Source organism: Taeniopygia guttata, chromosome 29 (assembly GCF_048771995.1).
Source record: "Taeniopygia guttata chromosome 29, bTaeGut7.mat, whole genome shotgun sequence".
Taxonomy (NCBI): Eukaryota; Metazoa; Chordata; class Aves; order Passeriformes; family Estrildidae; genus Taeniopygia; species Taeniopygia guttata.
In genome coordinates, this window is record NC_133054.1 from 859,057 (window position 1) to 876,732 (window position 17,676).

Here is a 17,676-nt window from a genome sequence, read left to right on the forward strand (position 1 = left end):
ATTAGTGTTCATTGACTGCAAGTTCCCTAGTTCTCTTCATAATTAGTATTCTGTCTGCTGTTGGGTAATGATCCTCTCACTTCTCATGTTCATTAGTCTGCATGCTCAGTCTCTCCCTTCTTTTATGTCAATGGCTTCTGGAGCGCATGGCCATGGTCTGCCCCTGCTGGAATGACCTTTTACCTCACAGGAGGTGATTCAGCGCAGTTTCTGCATTGGCTTTATCAGTTTGTTCCTTTCCTTGGGGCTTCTGCCAAATGTCCTTGTGTCCCTAAATCTGCATTCTTTGTGCCCACCATCAGTGGTACATCCTTCTTCCCAAGCCTTGCTAACCTCCCCGGTGTCTGAGGTAGCTGAAGCCTGTCAAGCCCTGCACCCCAACAAGGCAATCCAGCCAAGAAGTAACCTGCCTTTCAAAGGCCTGGCCATCACTCGTTGGCTACTTCTTGTTTCATGGGAATAATCTCCCTTCTTGTTGATGGGCCTTGAAAGCCATCAACAAGGACAAACTTTAAAGAACACATTTTCCTGACAAATATTTTGCATTTTGCAGACTCTTCAGCAGGACCAGTGGCTGTGTGGGAGCCGGAGCACCCGAGGCAGAGCAGGATGGCGGAGCTGTGGGCCTGGGCACGATCCAGAGCGTTCCACAGGGCCCCAGTCTGCACTGCGTCCCGCAGGGCCCCCAAGAGCCCTGCCGTGCCCGTCAGGGTGACCCACAGGTCCCAGGACCAAGAGGTGAGGGGCAGGTGTCGGGCTCTGCGGGCTGCCAGCGGGTGGGGGCTTGGCCATGGTGTTGGTGTCAGGTGCTGCTGACCCCACGGGACCTGTTGGGCAGGGCTGGGGCCCCACTGGTGCTCCAAGGGCCCCTTTGAGGCAGCTGCCTGGGGGGAAGCCACTCACAGGGATGACACGGAAGAGGTGCCAGTGGAAGTGGGAAGTTCTCTGATGGATGTGTTTCTCAAGGATTGCACTGAGGAGGTTCCAGTGAAAGTCAGATGTTCTCAGTGCTGGGACACTCAGGAAATTCATGCTCTGGGCATGGCTCTTGGTCAAAATGCATGGATTTCTCATTGTTCCATGTTTGTACTGCACTCACCGAACATGTCAGGATAAAGGAAACTCTCTAACAGTATTTTTTAGTATTAGTATTTAGTATTTATGCTCAGCTGTGATGATAGTGGAGAACTCCAGCCACATGCACACCGTTTTCAAAGCTTTTCCAAACAAAGAAATTTCAGCATTTTTAGCAAAAAAAAAAACCAAACAAACAAAAAACAAACAAACAAACAAACAAAAAAACCCCAAAAAACCCCCCCCAAAAAACCCCAAAAAACCAATTAATCTTCATTGGTTCTAAATTACATAATTTCTTCAATTAAGTAATATTCTATCTTCTCTTTGGTATTGATGTCTCCCTTCTCATGGTAATTAATTCACATCTTTCAGTCCATTTATCATAGCTTTTTAGATTTTTATCTCAGACAATTTTGCCTACAGAATGAAGCAGGTGGATGGCAGTAGTTGTTTTTGTTAAAAAATGTACTTAGACTGATGAACATTTCAGTGATTTTTAACCTCCCGCAGAATGTGATGCATTCTGTATTAATTATGAGATCAGACAAGCAACCCAAATTTTGTTATATCTGATTAACCTAGGATAAACTGCTTCCATTTCACATCTTCAAAGAATTGCATCTAGAGCTGAGGACAAGAGAAAGGGCTTTCATGCCTGTTGAGAGTCAAAATTCACCTTATGCAGATGAAATTCTTCTTGGAGCTGACTCTAAGATGTGCTTCCTTAGTACCAAATAAATCCCAGCATCAGGTCGTGTCCAAAATTCTTATATTTTTGTGAACCACTCTCACCTGGATTGTTAGCTGGACACTGGCCAGTTCAGTTGTACTCAGGTACTTGATTTCAAGGGCAGCCTGTGCCTATAAATTCCGGCAACTGGGAAAGGATGACTTGCTACTTGAACGCTTGGCTGCGTTAGAGGCCAAGTGAGGGTTGCTCTCTCAGGGCAGTTTTGTAGCCGGCTGCTTGCAGAGGGAGAACTGTGTCAAAGCAGCCCTTTCTAGTGATGTGACAGCAAACCTTTGCAAATACAGCTCTTGTTTAAAACAAAGGGCCTAGTTAATCAGCAGTGATGGAGAGCAGGCTGAAGTTTTTACAGAAAATATCTTTTTCCTTTTAGCCAAATGCCAGCAAGGCATCGCACAATGGAAGTGCGCAGAATGTCAACTTGTATAACCCAGCTGGAGGTATGATTGTTTTTCACATTTTGCTCAGTGTCGGTAAGATTTTCAACTTGGTAACTCATTTTTGCAGCATATTCTTGGGACAGGGGATCTCTTGTGTTCAGAGATCTCGACTGGAGGTGGTATGCCCTCAGGTCAACCTTGCAGTCTCTTGCCACTACATTTAGCCACTGGTTTGTTTTCCCCTGAGAAAACCTGCTAGACCTTCCTTGTTTGCATACTGGTTGATGGGATGGACTTGGACTACTCCATGCACCTAAATTCACTGCCTTGGTAGCTAAGATTTTGCTTTTGGAGTATCTAGGCACTGTCATTATCCTCTAAATTTAATTGGGAAAACCTATGCAACCTTGAGAAAGTTGCATAGAGGATTTCATAAGGTCAGCTTGGGAAACTTTGCTTGATTTAATTTTTTCTCTTGGTCGTTAATAAGTGAGTGTTGCCGCAACACAGTGTTGGGTTCTTTTCAAGGCAATCGAAAGGAAGATATTGATGTCATCTTCCCCACGGATTCCATCATTTCCCACAAAGCACAAGGTGCTTAGGTGATGTCATTTGTTATTAATGTGTTCTCAATGCTGTTTCCCCAAGGAGTCTGGTTCCAGGCAGACTCGAGGTGCACATTCCCCTTACAGGCACTCAGTGGTGCTGCCTGCAGCAGTGAGCTGAGCCAGGTACAGCCAGCTGCCCTGAGGAAAGCAGGCTCTCACCTGGCTGTGGCTGCAGTCACCTGCCTGCAGGGACTTCCCTGCCACTGCAAGTGCAGCTCTTGCTCTGCCTTAGCCTACTGCAGAGCATTTTAAACTAGCACCATGGTGGCTTTTTGCAGAGACAAAACTAAACTTCACATTTCTCATTGGGGACATTCTGTTTCACATGTGAATGATGATTTGTGTGATTCTTGGTGGTGGTCTACACAGACCCTAAGGGAATATTTAGCATTCAGTAACTGGGGTGTGAGGACTGGCAGTAGTGAGACAATTGTGGAACTTGGTGCTGCTTTGGCTTTAGGCTGGCACAGAGAAACTCAGGTGAGACAGGTCTGGTTGCTGCTAGGGTACAGGGTGCCTTTGCAACATGCTCCATGCTGTACCAGTTAGGGACTGGGCTTTGTCACAGAATCAGAGAATCAGAATCAGACTTGGAAGGGATCCACAAGGATATGCAAGTGCAGCTCTGTCCCCAAGAATCCCACCAGGTGCCTGTGGAACTTGTCCAAATGTTTTCTGAGCTGTAGTGGACTTGGTACCATGAGCAATCTTGTGGGGAGCCTGTCCCAATGCCTGATCACCCTCTGGGTGAAGAACTCTTACCTAATTTTGATCTTAATGCTTGCTTATGGCTTCAGGTAATTTTTGTTAGAAGTTATTCAGGGGTATGGTTTTAGGAGGTGTTTTGTTTGAATGCTGTAGGAAGTTTCTCTATCCACATTGGATTGAACTTCTCAAAACATTAGCGGTGTCTTCACTCGACAACTGGCATGTTTACAGTGCTCTAAATAATTGAAGTGTGTGATGTTTGTGCAATTAGGTTTGCAGACAAATAGAGAGGCATGGTCCAAGGAACAGGAAGTGGAGAAAGGCATTAAAAATTTGACCTACATTGAAAGACTGAAGGAGCGTGTCAAGAAAGGTCAGTCTCTGTGTGTGGGATGGAAGAGACAAAGCTCCCGGATTTCTCACCAATATGCATCAAGTCTCCATCAGCCACTAAGCACGAGTTCCTGGTTTCAAACACTGCTTGCTCTGTCATATCCCCCCCCTTGACCTGCTGGCCACGTTTCACCTGATGCAGCCCAGGACACAGTTGTCTTTCTGGGCTGCCAGCACATGTTTCCAGCTCATGCCCAGCCTCTCATCCACCAGCACCCCCAGGTCCTCCCCACCTTCATCCCAGGCTCCTCATCCCATCCCAGCATCCATGCCCAGCTGGGATAGGGCATGTCCCAATCCCAAAGATGCAGCTCTTTGCACTTGGCCTTGTTGAATCTGATGAGGTTCCCAGGGCCCTACTTGCCAAGGTTCTCCATGTCCCTCTGGATTGCATCCCAGACCTCTGGTGTTGTCAAACTTGCCAAAGAAGCATTTAATCCCCCCGTCCATATCATTCTTGACATAGCTTAGTGCTTGAGCTTACAAACTGGAGAAATACAAAAACCACCATGCATATAAAGAGTTTTCCATAAATACCTCCCCTCCAGTATCACTCCTTCACACGGTATTTTTAATGACTGTTTCTTCCTAATGCTTTACTGTCTGGATTTGTACTGATCTATACATTCTGAACAAATAGAGTTTCCACAGTCTCGGTACTTCGTTTTGCATCAACTACCTTGATTCCTCCCACTCCCCGTTTGACAATTCATTTTCTGTTTTTTCTTTACTGAAGTGAAAATACCAGAGCTCAGGAGAGCCCCACACAGCTCTCCAGATCTTGTGCCTGAGAGGAAGAGAACGATGCCCATGAACCCTGCAAAATACATCCGGAGACTTTTCAGTGCTGTTTCTCAACGACCCATCAGAGACAGGGTGATTCATTTACTGGCTCTGAAGAATTACAAGAAGTCAGAGTTACTTACCTGCTTAGAGAGAGAGGGAGTTGTGGAAAAGGACAAGGAGTCCCTTGGAAAGATCCTTCAGGAGGTGAGATCCTGGGGCTGCTGCCAGCAATGCTAACTCTTAGCAGTCTTACTTCAGGGTTTCAATTAGAAACTAATGAGAAGCTTAGGAAATGCCCTTTGCATTTTCCCATCAACTTTACTCAGTTTCCACCCAACTGCAAGTCCATGTGACAAAAAGAAAGAAACCTTCAAAACTTTGAAGGCCTTGTTGTTGTTCTTCTAGAATACCTGGCAATGATAAATTCTTTGTAATGTTGTTGCTTCTCATGCCTTATTTTAATCCTCCCTCTTTTCCTTGCACTGGTAAACTGCTTCATGAAGTAACTTCACAGGGTGAAACTCTCAACTGGGTGAAACACTTAGCTGAGGTCCTTAAAATACCCTGGGACAAGTTTCAGAGGAGAGAATTTTGGTGGCCGCATAGGGCAGTATTTCATTTGAAGGGACTTGGTGGCCTCTCAATGGTATTTGCTTCTACTGTGGGGATTGCCTTCCAGGGAAGGGTGTTCCAGGAAAATCCTACATGATAAAGATGGTGGCCCAACTTTGAACACAGAGTTGCTTTGCTGTTGTGTGAATTGAGTTGTCGACTTCCTCGGCACCTATTATTTCTCATAATTTTCCAGTTGTCCTTTTAGCGCCACTGGTATTTCTTTATTACAGCCATTCATACGATTCACATGGACTGAAGGATGCAGTGGCTGTTTCCTCCTTTTTCAATATTCCCCATCAATGTAGGCTGTTGCTGAATTATGCAAGCATTACCATATCAAGTAGCAATATTTCCTTTATAGCTGCGAAACAGGTGATGATAAGACTTCAAAGCTCAGCTCCTTAGAGGGTAAGAGATGAAAAAAATGTCTCCTTTCTGTTTGTTCTTGTTAATGTTTAAGGAGATTTTGAAGGAGTATTTTCTTGTTTGCAGTGTAAACTGCCTGGAGATACTGGTTTGCATTCTGAAAGGGCTGTGTGAACAGCACTACATCCTGAAAACTGTTATTTACATTTCTTTTAACTTCATAGGGAGATGGTGGTGTTTTTTGCTATACGTGAAAAACCAGTAGGGAGAACTTGCTGAGCTCTTCTATTCACAACCTTCCTTCTCTTCCAACACAGCCTGAGTTCTGCTTTTAAAAAGTGAATTCCTGATTCTGGGCATCTTTGTTCCTTTTAAGCTGTTGAAGTGTAGCTCTAGGTAGGTTATCTCCTATAAGTGTTCCATAGGAAGCTGCAGTTTCCTCTGAGCAGACACTTGAGAAAGAAAAGCAGTTCTGTTTGCAGAGACAAATGCCAACATCCTGTGGTGCTTCATGGGATGATGAAAACCTGCCCCATTACAGGTCCAGGCTGTGTTCTGCCATGGCAATGTAGCTGGGTGAATCAAGAGGGCAGCAGGTGTCCTCCTGAGAGTGGAAAAATATGGACTTGCTCATGGGGATGATGTTCTTCAGGTCCTACTCCTGAAAAAAGGAAAACAGAAAGGAAAAACCTGGTCTCTCCATGTATTTCAAATGTGAAGTTCTGGCATAGTGTACCTTGATTCTCAAAGCTGCGTTAAAGACCAAAAAACCTGGATCCCTGGTGCAGGGAGAGATTTTCATAGCCTCCATTTCCTCCATGCTTGCAGCAGTTTGGCATTTACTTACATCCAAATTTCTACAGCCCAAATGGACCACACCTGTTTAATATTGTTGCCTCTTACATGACAGCTGCTTTGTTCTTCACATCAAACAAAAGTCCTGGAAAACTGGTGCATGATTTTCTTTTCAGCTTTGCTTTAGCTCTGTACTACCAGTTTTACATCTGTAGTCTGCCTTTAGGTGCAATGAATATTGATGTTTTAAATGTCTGCCCCTAGGTAGCCAACCTGGATGCAAATGAGAATTCTTTCAGTCTGAAGGAACATTTCTTCAAAGACATTCATGTTGATTGGCCTGGCTACAGTGAAAGAGATAGAAAGACATTGGAGGTGACCCTTTTTCAGTAAGTTCAGCCAGGACAACAACTATTTCAAAAAAACCCTCTGGGAAATGAAGGTCTGTTTTTGCTGTGAGGAAAGAACAAGGACTGTTGATATTTTTGCCTTGTAACCTGAAATGCTGGACCATCCTTACAGAAAAACAGCTCCATCTCCAAATGCCACCAGCACCAGCCAGTCACTGTCTCTGGGACCTTCTGAAAGAAATACTCCACCGAGAACTGCTCAGGTATTTTGTGAATTTTTAAACATTCTCTACCATATATGATGTTTTATCCCACTTGCTCTTGGTGTCCAAGCTGTGGTATGAAGCACTAGTGTCTGTACATCATAGAAACCTGAAGTGTGTACTTCTAATGGGATTCCTGTATACTTTTCAAGATGGTTACAATGTCAAAGCCTGCAACAAGCTTGCACCCGTGATTTGTTTGTCATGGTGCATAGGAAACTCTGCTAAGGACAAGATGTAGACATGGTTTTGGTTCCTAGCTGTGTCTGTGCAGGGTTCTTGATGATATGGCAGCTCTAGTACCTAAATCATGTTTGAAGAGAAATCTTAGGGAAGTCTAGCATAAGGACAAATTCCAGTACTGAGGCGTTTCTAGGAAACTTGTTTTTCTGTCCTAAGCAGCATTTAGGCTCCCATTTTGATTCAGGCTATCCCATGTGTGAGGAGGGGACTTGGAATCATTAGGGAATACCTTGGACTTGTCAGGCTTAAAATCAAGAGATGGCCAATACAAGGGGGCAAGGAAAAAGTTTTGAAAGAATCTTGGAAAACCCTGCTTGAAAGGTATCTTTTCTATACCTTAAAGAATTCTCTTTAAACAGCCCTGGTTTTCCCTAGCTCTTTTCCCAGCCAGAGCAGGAAGTGCTGCAGGGCCCAGCATCCTCTTATGTCCTACCTCCGTGCCTACAGCACTTCTGTCAGCAGGCTGGCACAGAGCTGTGTCTGGCAGTCCTGCTCTGAGCTGCTGATGGTGGGAGCAGTGTGTGCTTGGTAGGGAAGAGGCTGTGATCCAGGGTTTCCTCTGTAGAGCAGCAGGAATGAGACCTGCAGCCAGACTGGGGCTTCTCTCTGTTGTTATCATCTCTGCACTGGACACGCTGTGATCAGCACCGCACCAGTGGCTTCTTGGGGCCACTTTAGTGAATGGTGTGGCTGTGTGACAGCAAGAGTAGAGTGTGTTCCTGGTGTGTCTAAGCAGAAATAGGGAGCAAGATAAAACCAACCTGAGCTCCTCATTTTGGGGAAGCCTTTGATAGAGGTGCTGAAGGGAATGTCTTTTTCCCAAAGCCATTTAGCTACAGAGCTGGAGGAGGACTTGCTGAATACTCAGGTGAGAAAGTAGGAATGAAAGAGAGAACATATTGAGCTGCAGCACCTCCTTGTATGACAGGCCGTTTTAGGTAAGAAAGGTGTGCGTTCAACCATTGCCAGGTCAGAAATGCTGCTTTTTCAAAGCAAACCTAATTGGCATCATCTTTGCAGAAACGGCCTCTGGCTTCTGCCTTTATCCATCCTGTGATGACCAAGAAGCAGAGGATTGACCAAGAGCCCCATGGTATCCAGTCAGCAGCTGGTGGCCACTCTCCTTCTTCCTTGGACCTGCCTTCCACATCCTGCTCAACTTTGAACCTGGCTCCAAGTGTCAGCTCCATTTCCACCTCCACCTGTCAGCTCCAAGAGAAAGATAAAATTCGGACTCCATCTGGAATCCCAGCGCCTGTCAGGGTGCAGGGGAAGATTCCCAGCTCCAAAGGTGAGGAAACAGAGTTAGACAGGGTGAAAAAATCCCATCCTTTGGGTTTCGATACAATGCTTGCCATGAGCAAAGCCAAAGAGATGAGCAGAGAGTGCAGCACCCAAGCAGAAAAGGAGTCACACAATCCAAGTGCAAAGGGTATTAAACTGGTGGACCACTTTTAGATATGCTTCCATTTCATTTTTTACTGGATATCCGTACGGTTTTTTAGTCATATCTAGCCTCCCATCCACCAGCACCTCCAAGTCCTCCCCACCTTCATCCCCAAGCCTGTCTTGGTGTCAGGGAATGTCCGAAACCCAAAGATGCAGCCCTTTGCACTTGGCCTTGTTGAATCTGATGAGGTTCCAAAGGCCCTACTTCTTGGTCCTTCCAGATGGCATCCCATGCCTCTGGTTTTGGCAAACTTGCTGAGGGTGCACCTAATCCATTCTAGAGGATGCACTTGCTGAGGGTGCACTTAGTGTCATTCTAGAGATAGCTGAATGCTTGAGCTTACAAACTGGGGAAATCATATAAAAGTAAAATGCATAAAAATATTTTTTCCTAAAAACTTCCCATCCAGCATCACTCCTTTACCAGCTTTTAATGACTGTTTCTTTTTAATGCTTTACTCTTTGGATGCTTGGAGATCTGTAAATGACGGACAAATAGAGGCTCAAAAGTCTTGGTACATCCTTTTGAATCAGCTTCCTTGCCTTCTCCAAACCTCCCATTTGAACTATTTGTTTCTGGTTTTCCCTCTCTTTAGGAGCAAAAGCAGTGGTCAGAGGAGCCCAGCAAAGCAATTCAGGTCCCGTGCCTGAGAAGAAGAGGATGATGTCTGTGAGACTTGCAGACATTGACTGGAGCGGTTGCGCTGCTGTTTACGGCCGACCCTACAGGGACAGGGTGATTCATTTACTTGCTCTGAGGGATTACAAGGAGCCAGAGTTACTTGCTCGGCTGCAGAGAGATGGAGTCAGGCAGAAGGACAAGGATTCCCTTGGAAAAATCCTTCAGGAGGTGAGATCGTGGAGCTTGTGCCAGCACTTCTTCCATCATGCTATTCTGCCGTTCATCATTTTTCTACTTCCACGTCTGTTTAAATTAGAGACTTTTCCAATACTCCTTCGAGTTAAGTTCCACTAGGATGACTTTCTCATAGGCTTTCATAACGCACACCCATTGAAAGATGCAGTAGATCCTTCCTTCCTTTTTAAATATTCCCCATCCACAGAGGCTTTTGCTGAATAATGCAAACATTAATATATCCAATAGGACTAGTTCCTCTTTAGCTAGGAAAAAGCATTTTGGAACCTAGTCAAAGGACTCAAATTCAACATGGATACACTTTCAGTTGATCCTACAGTCACTTTAAGGAACTGATTCCCTGAACCTGTGAGGTTTGTTGCTGTGTTTGCCCAGGGCAGTGGCAGGGATTTTTCACCCTGAAGACATTCCCGATATAATGAGAGCCACATTTTGCCATCCCAACTCAAGTAGCCCATTTAGGTTTCTGTAGTTTGCATATATGGGCATAATGAACATTTGTTTTCCGAAATGTCTGCCTGTAGGTTGCTGACGTGAATGCAAAGGATAATTCCTTCAGTCTGAAGGAACATCTGTTTCCAGCCCTTCAGACTGATTGGCCTGGCTACAGCAAAACCGAGAGAGCGAATTTGAAGTTAATACTTTCTAGGTAAGTTCAGTCTTTTGGGGAAGGAAAAGAGCCTTTTCAGAAGAAAGCCCTGGGAAATGAAGCCTAGGTGCTTAGAATATGCTGAGGCAGCAGGGACCTGCCAGGATCCTGGCCCTGCACAGGACACCACAAGAATCACACCAGGTGCCCAAGAGTGCTATCCAAACACTTCCTGAAGCCTTGCTGCAGTGACCACTGGCCTGGGGAGCCTGTTGCAGTGCTCAAGCACCCTCTGGGGCATGAATGTTTTCCTGATATCCTGCCTAAAGCTCCCTCAACTCAGCTTCATGCTCTTTCCTGGAGTCCTGGCACTGAAGGTCTGCAAGGAAAGGACTATGGCAGTTGACATTTAGGCCTTGTAACTTGAAATATTGGACCATCCTTACAGAAAAGCAGCTCCATCTCAGAACCCCACCAGCAGCAGCCAAGCAACATCTCCAGGGCCTTCTGAGAGAGATGCTCCAGCAAGACCTCTTCAGGTATTTTGTGCATTTTTAACATTCTGTACACTGTATTAAAGTTTCAGCAGACTTGCTGGTGGTATAAAAGGTGTGATGTGAATGTGCAGGACCAGGCCTAAGCATGGTTTGCCTCAGACATTGCAAGTGCTGTGACAGGAAGGCTGTGATGAGAAGAGAGGATCCTGCAGGGGTGGAGCAGCACTGTCCTGAGCCAAATTTCTGCTCTGCCTGAAGACTTGAGCTCAGTCCCCACCCTCAACTCATTCCCTGGAGGAGGCCTCAAAGGGCTGGCTCTGCAGGAAAAATCTCCTGTACATAAGAGGCTGCAGCAGGGTGGGGCAGATGGGGCCCTCTCTCTCTCTTGTCCCTCTGTCTCTCTGTCACTCTCATTGCTGACTCCAGCTCTGCACTATCCACGTGGCTGCACCAACACAGGAGCTACAGAATGGTGATATTTCCTCAGTCCCTGCTCTGCCTCTGTTTCTCCCCTCCCTCACTCTGCCTGGGCACACACGGCTGTCCTGTTCTACTCCATCCTCAGTTTGGAAGTTGCTGTGGCTGTGGGGAGCTTGTGGCTCTGTGTTGTGGCTTGTGAGTCAGCAGCTGTGAGAAGGTCCTTGGGAGGAGCTGAGAGATGATTGAAGGGCACTGAGCAACAGTGAGGGCTTGTTGCTAACCACTTGTGACACTCTCTTGTACAAATTCAAGGGCTTGTTAGCCAGCAGCTTTTGAGTCTGCACAGCAGGTAGCTTGCTGGATTTACGACAGCTGCTCCCAAAAGCACAAGAGTTTCCTGACATGTGGCTGCTGTCTTTGTTCATCCTGATGAGAATTCACAACCGACCATCACACCCTGTACTCCTGGATTCTAAGAGGGAAGCACTAGTCTCGTTTTTAACACATAAAACTCTAAAACAGCCAGGTGCCTTTTCAGTAAATCACGTGGATGTTTGACAGCAAAAGCTGAGTCTGTTCCTGGTGTGTGCAAGCAGAAATTGGGACCCAGATAAAACTCACTGGACCTCTCCTTTGGGGAGGCTTTGCTGGAGCTGCTGAAGGGAGTGTCTACTTCCCAAAGCCTTTTAGCAGTAGACTTGGAGAAGGACTGGCTAAGTCCTAAGATGAGAAACTAGGAATGCAATAGAGCAGATATTTACCTGGAGGTCCTCCATGTTTGACAGCTATTTTTATTTAAAAAACATGTGTTTTCAACCTTTGCCAGTTCACAAATCCTGCTTTTTTACAATGGGAGCAAAACCTGATCTGGGTCAGAGATTAATGAACTGTTTTGTTATTGTTGTAGAAACGGCCTTGTGCTTCTGGCTTGACCAGTCCTGCGATGAGCAAGAAGTGGAGGATTGAGCAGTAGCTCAGTTACCTCCAGGCAGAACCTGGTGGCCACTCTTCTTCCTGGGTGCTGGCTGTGACATCCCGTTCTACTTCCTACCTGTCTGCAAATGTCGGCTCCATTTCCCCTGCACCCTTTAGGTTCAAGAAAGACACAAATTTCTGAGTTCTACCATGACAGCACTCGTGTGTTGAAGACTACCATGTCAAAAAAGATGTGAAGAGAATTCGGGAGGCTGAAGCAGTAGTGTCCCTTGGATCTCCATGAAGGTACCAATGTGCAGCTTTTCCTAACTCCAGTGTGGATAACGATGGAGTAAAGATTTGATGATTAAGAGAAGCCTCTGCATGAATTAAGGTGCAAGAAAGACCATATTCCAGAGTCAATAGTACAGACATTCTTTAATAGTAAATGTCAGCTAAGGAGGTAGAAAGCTAAAGGAGGAGATGGGCCAGGTGGGGAGAAGTGCTGAGATGAACACCGAAGTGGGTTAGGCCCGGATGGGCCCTCCCTTCCTGCAGTGCAGCTGCACAGGCTCAGCTGCAGCAGTGCTGCTGCATCCCCTCATCGTATTTGCAGTGCAGGAGGGGAGGGAGAAATGTGTGTGTGTGTGTGTGTGGTATAAAACACTGGAAATTGCTCCCAGCTTGTCTCAGAGCAGTGGTGTTGGCAAGGGCAGTCAGGCCTCCTGCAGCTCTGGGGCTCTGGGGCAGCTGTGGCCTTTGGAGCAGGCAGGGCCCTGGGCCCCACTGGGTGCAGCCAGGGATGCTCTGTGGAAGGCTGAGGGCAAGCCTGGCCCTGCAGGGGAGCAGTGCAGTGAGGCCTGTGCTCGGGCTCTTGCTAGCAAATGTCACTGGGCAGAGGCCAGTAGTCGAAGCTACTGCTTCTCGGGAACCTCCCAAAATGTTGACAGGCATCTGTAGTTTTATTTTCAAACTTATCCTGCACACCAGTCAGGTGCATCTGGCCTGGGATGCATCCCTGGCATATGTTGTTGTCTGTCCTTGCACTGAATTTTAACTTGTTAAAGATTTATTCCTTGTAAATATTTATCTCAGGATGGTTTGAAGTGTTTATTCCCATGTGGAATGAGTTTTTGTCATTGCAAAGAGAACCGATCTTCAGGCCCAGAGGAGCAGAAGCTTTGGTGTGACAGTGTTTGGATGTGGCATCTATTATTCTCATTGCCACTTCATCTTGGATTTGTATCATGAGCTTGATAAACCTCACACCTGTTGATTTGAGGGAGAAGGGATTGAAGAAGGCTTGACTCCCTTCAGTGGCTTTAAGCGTTAATGAGTCTTGCCCTCTTTAGGAGCTGCTGTGCTTTGGGTTGTTGTTGTGGTTTCAGACTTGTCTAGAGTTTGTTCTTGGGTCTGTAATACAACAGGCTCAGTTTGCAAATTTCCCAGAAGGATGGTGGCTCACAGAGAAAAATACCTCCAAAGTCAAACTGAGAGTAATTTTATTTTTTTACACGAATAAAACCAGACTGGCCTGGCTTGGTAACCTCTGAGTCTGCCTCAAGGCTATTTTAAAGAAAAGGTCATGAAATTCTAAACTCTGCATAAATGTTGACATGCCCTAATTTTCTTTTGATTTCTCCTTCCTAGGGTAGCCCCAGCTACTCTGAGATGAGGAGCAGATGCCAGTACCTCCACAAAAAGCTGTCCCACATTCAGCAATGAGTATCTGAATTTGGCAAGCAGCAAGTGGAGTCCTGGCACCAGCTGTCTACTTCAGCAAGGAAACATCTATGAACTCGGGCTGTTTTATTTTAAAAGAAGATTAAGCTTTTAGGATTCTTCAAGTTAGGATTGAGTAGATGATTATTTGTTAAAAACATAGGATTAGTTAGTCTAAGATTACAGAATTTAGTATTGAACTTCAGCAATAAAGAAGTTGCATTCTTGTTAACTCCTTCTCTTATTGTCACTTCTCTCCAAAGAAGTATTTTTTCCCATACCGGTTGGGGGATGGGCCAATTAAATCTACTTTCTAAAAAAACCACTAATTTTACCCTAAACCAACCATTTTTGGCACCCAATGTGAGGCCCAAGAAAGAAGAAAAACCTGTAATGATTGCATTTTGGTTGTGCTTACTCTGTAGTGGCACAAAGCAGTCAGTAACGATGTTACTTGAAGTGGTAATGTCTCTCGGGGTGGGGGCCTTCATGTATTTCTAGTCCCAAGGCTTTTTTGAAGTTGTAATAACTTTCTAGGCACTAGGATTATTTTCTTATCTGAAAACAGCTCCACTATTGTTCTAATCCATAGCTTTTCCAGTAGAGGGGCATGGGTTTGAATAGCTATTGTGCTAGGCTCAGTAATAATAATTTATAGGGAGTTTACAAAAGTACTGAAGTCTGTTCAAGATATATTTGGTTTATAGTTTCTCCATCCTACCCTATGTCCCAGTTCCAGTAGCATGTTTTGGGGGTTTATTAGAAATTACACACAGTTTATTAGATGAAAAACAAGGGATGAATCTTTCCAGCCTTTCCTTTCCTTCTTCTCCTTTGAATCTGTTAAGTCTCTTTTTGAAAAGGTTCAGTTTCCCCTGAATGTTAAAGAGACCACTTTCCTCGTATTTAATCTAGTAAACTTCCTCTATATAGTCTACAGCTCCTCTAGACTGAGGGCTAAGATGTCCAGAGTATAATAAATAAAAAGGTCTTTGCTCATCAAAACGAGCATTGAAAGAGATAAGAATTTGAACTGAGTAGGGAATCTCAAGATGTGTGAGGTGAAAGAGAAAGGTGGGGAAACAGCAAGTATTCTGCTTAAGAATTGTGCAGATGCAAGTAGCATAGCAGACTGTGTAACTAATTATATACAAGTTAACTTTTAGGCCAAGGACAATCTGCAAGGAAGATGAGGAGCCTTCATTCCTATGACCACCAAGGGCAGAAAAAAGACCCCCTAGCACCCAATTGCACCGGCGCAGAGTGCATCGACAGAAAATACATCAACTGGAAAAAAAAAGGGACTATAAAAACAAAAAGGTCAAAGGGGGAAGGTGCGCCGTGGCAGAGCAGAGACTCCCCGGCCGCCCAGCGTTGTTCTTTTGCTTAATACTGCTTGCTTAATAAATTCTTGTTAATTGATTTATCTATAATTAGCCTCCACAATTGAATTTGTCCATAACAAATTTGGTGCCGTGACTTGGATAAGGGCGACCGGGTGGGAATTCCTAATCAGGGAGGCGTCCTGCTGCCTCTGCAGCAGCCCTGGTGCAGGCTTTGCATTCCCGGACCCTTACTGACGAACCTAAATTTGGTATTAAGCAAAAGGTAACCCCGTAATCTTTGTGCATGAAGCCCAGGCGAAGACACAGGACAGCATGAGTCTAAAAGTGGGGATCCACTCGGTTGGGGTTGGGATCCCAGGACATAACGCATGAGATGTCCTTTTAGGACGAGGCAAGTGCGGACCTCTAAGTAGCGCGGTTTCCAGACCCCGAGAGGGGCTGGGCCACAAACAGGGGGCCGCGAGTGTGTGTGTGCGTGAAGGTGTCCTGGAAGATGGGAGAGAGGAAAAGCAAGCTCTCTGCTTCCATGGGGAGGGGGACCCCGCTGAAGCTTCCCCAGATACCCCCTGACAGTCCGTTAGGTCTAATGATAAAATCTTGGGATGAATATCCTTCAAGAAAAGGGAAGGATAAGGCAAAAATGATACATTATTGTATAAAAGTATGGGGAGGGAAACAAATCCGTAGTGATAATTTATTTTGGCCAGTGTTTGGAAGCTTTGAGGACTGGATTTACCAGGCATTAAACATTTATGTAAACTCTAAAGAACCTTTTGATATGGAAGAGAGCAAGTATGCTGCTCTCTGGATAGTGGGGGAAACAAGAGCAAAACTTTTTGCCTTAAGCACCCAGGGAGGGAAAAAGAAAAATAAAAAGCCTGAGGAAGTTCCAACTGCACCCCCTCTACCATACGTACCTCCCCCTCCTCCACCCCCACCAGCACCACCTGCAGTCTACCCCGATTTGGATCAAGGGGGAGATTTTGATAACTAAGAGATAAAAATCCCAGAGCCGGTCCCTGAGAAAAATCACCACGTTACTCGTAGTCTAACAAGGGGGGAAAGAGAAAGGGAAGGGCAAGCTCTGTATCTATTAAGGGAAGTAGCTTTGGGAATAATCCCTAACCCCAGTGCTGGTCAGCAGGGACAACCAGCCGAAATTCCGGGAATAGGTTATGTGGAGGTACCTCTTAACTCAGGAGATGTGAGGGAGTTCAAGAAAGAAATGGGAGCATATGGGCCAAATCTTAAAGGAATTTTCTGACCCTATAGCCTGGGACTTCCCATGTGAACAAATTCAGAATCCAGCTGAGGTGGCAGAGTACCTGAAAGAGAAATGCCATGGTAAGTCTAAGGAGAAAAAGATCATTGCAGTGTTCTGGGCCCTGGCATATGCTTATCGCACCCTGCTAGATACTGTAGGGCAGCAGACAGAGGAAGGGGGGCAGGGAGATAAATCAGCAGCTATCCCAGTCACTCAGGCTGCAGCCAACAGCCCAAGCTCAAAGCCAGCAGCTAAACCAGACTGTGAGCCTAAGCTAGGAGCTAAACCAGACTGTAAGCCTCAAACAGTGGCTGTTGCTACGAGCACAATGGGCCAGTGATATCTCAGGCCATCACAGGGCAGAGATGGCACCTGTAAGTGGGCACAAGACCAAGGGGTGGATCTAACCATGGACAGTATTTCTCAGGTGATCCATGACTGTGAAGCGTGTACTGTGATCAAGGAGGCCAAGCGAGTGAAGCCCCTCTGGTATGGTGGGCGGTGGTCCAAGTACAAGTATGGGGAGGCCTGGCAGATTGACTACATCACACTGCCCCAGACACGCCAAGGCAAGCGCCATGTGCTCACAATGGTAAAAGCCACCACAGGATGGCTGGAAAAAGTTCTTTATAGAAAGGGTTGTCCAGCCCTGAAACAGAATGCCCAAGGCAGTGGTGGCACCCCCATCTTGGCGTGGGGATTTAAAAGCCATGTGGATATGGCACTTGGGGACATGAGTTAGTGGTGGAATTGGTTGGACTCAATCTTTTTAAACCCAAATAATTCTATGATTTTACATTTAGCAGAGAATGTTTACTGTTAGACCTGGAATCTCAGACATTCCCACAGCAGTAATCCAAATGGAGATGTGTAATTAGTAGCATGAGTTGTGGAGACTTCTGAGGCGGGGAAGATGATCTTTAGAATCATGGTATTTGAAACTTTGGAGACTTATGCTTGGATATTTCTTTGACTGCCAGCTCATGGAAACATTATCTATGGGATCTGTCTCACCGTTTTAAGAGTAACAGTATAAGAGGAAAAAAAAAACAACAAAAACCGAAAGAAAGCAAGAAACCAGAACACTGCTAGAGAACTAAACCTGCTCTGTATGATTGCTTAACTTTGCTAACTTCTGGCAGCTTGAATATTTCCCTTAATCAGAGAGAGCTGATAGGAATGGACAAGAAAAAACAGACCCTTCCATATCTGTGGGCATGAACATTGCCATCCACAAATAAGTGTTCAGGTTAAGACTACCCAGA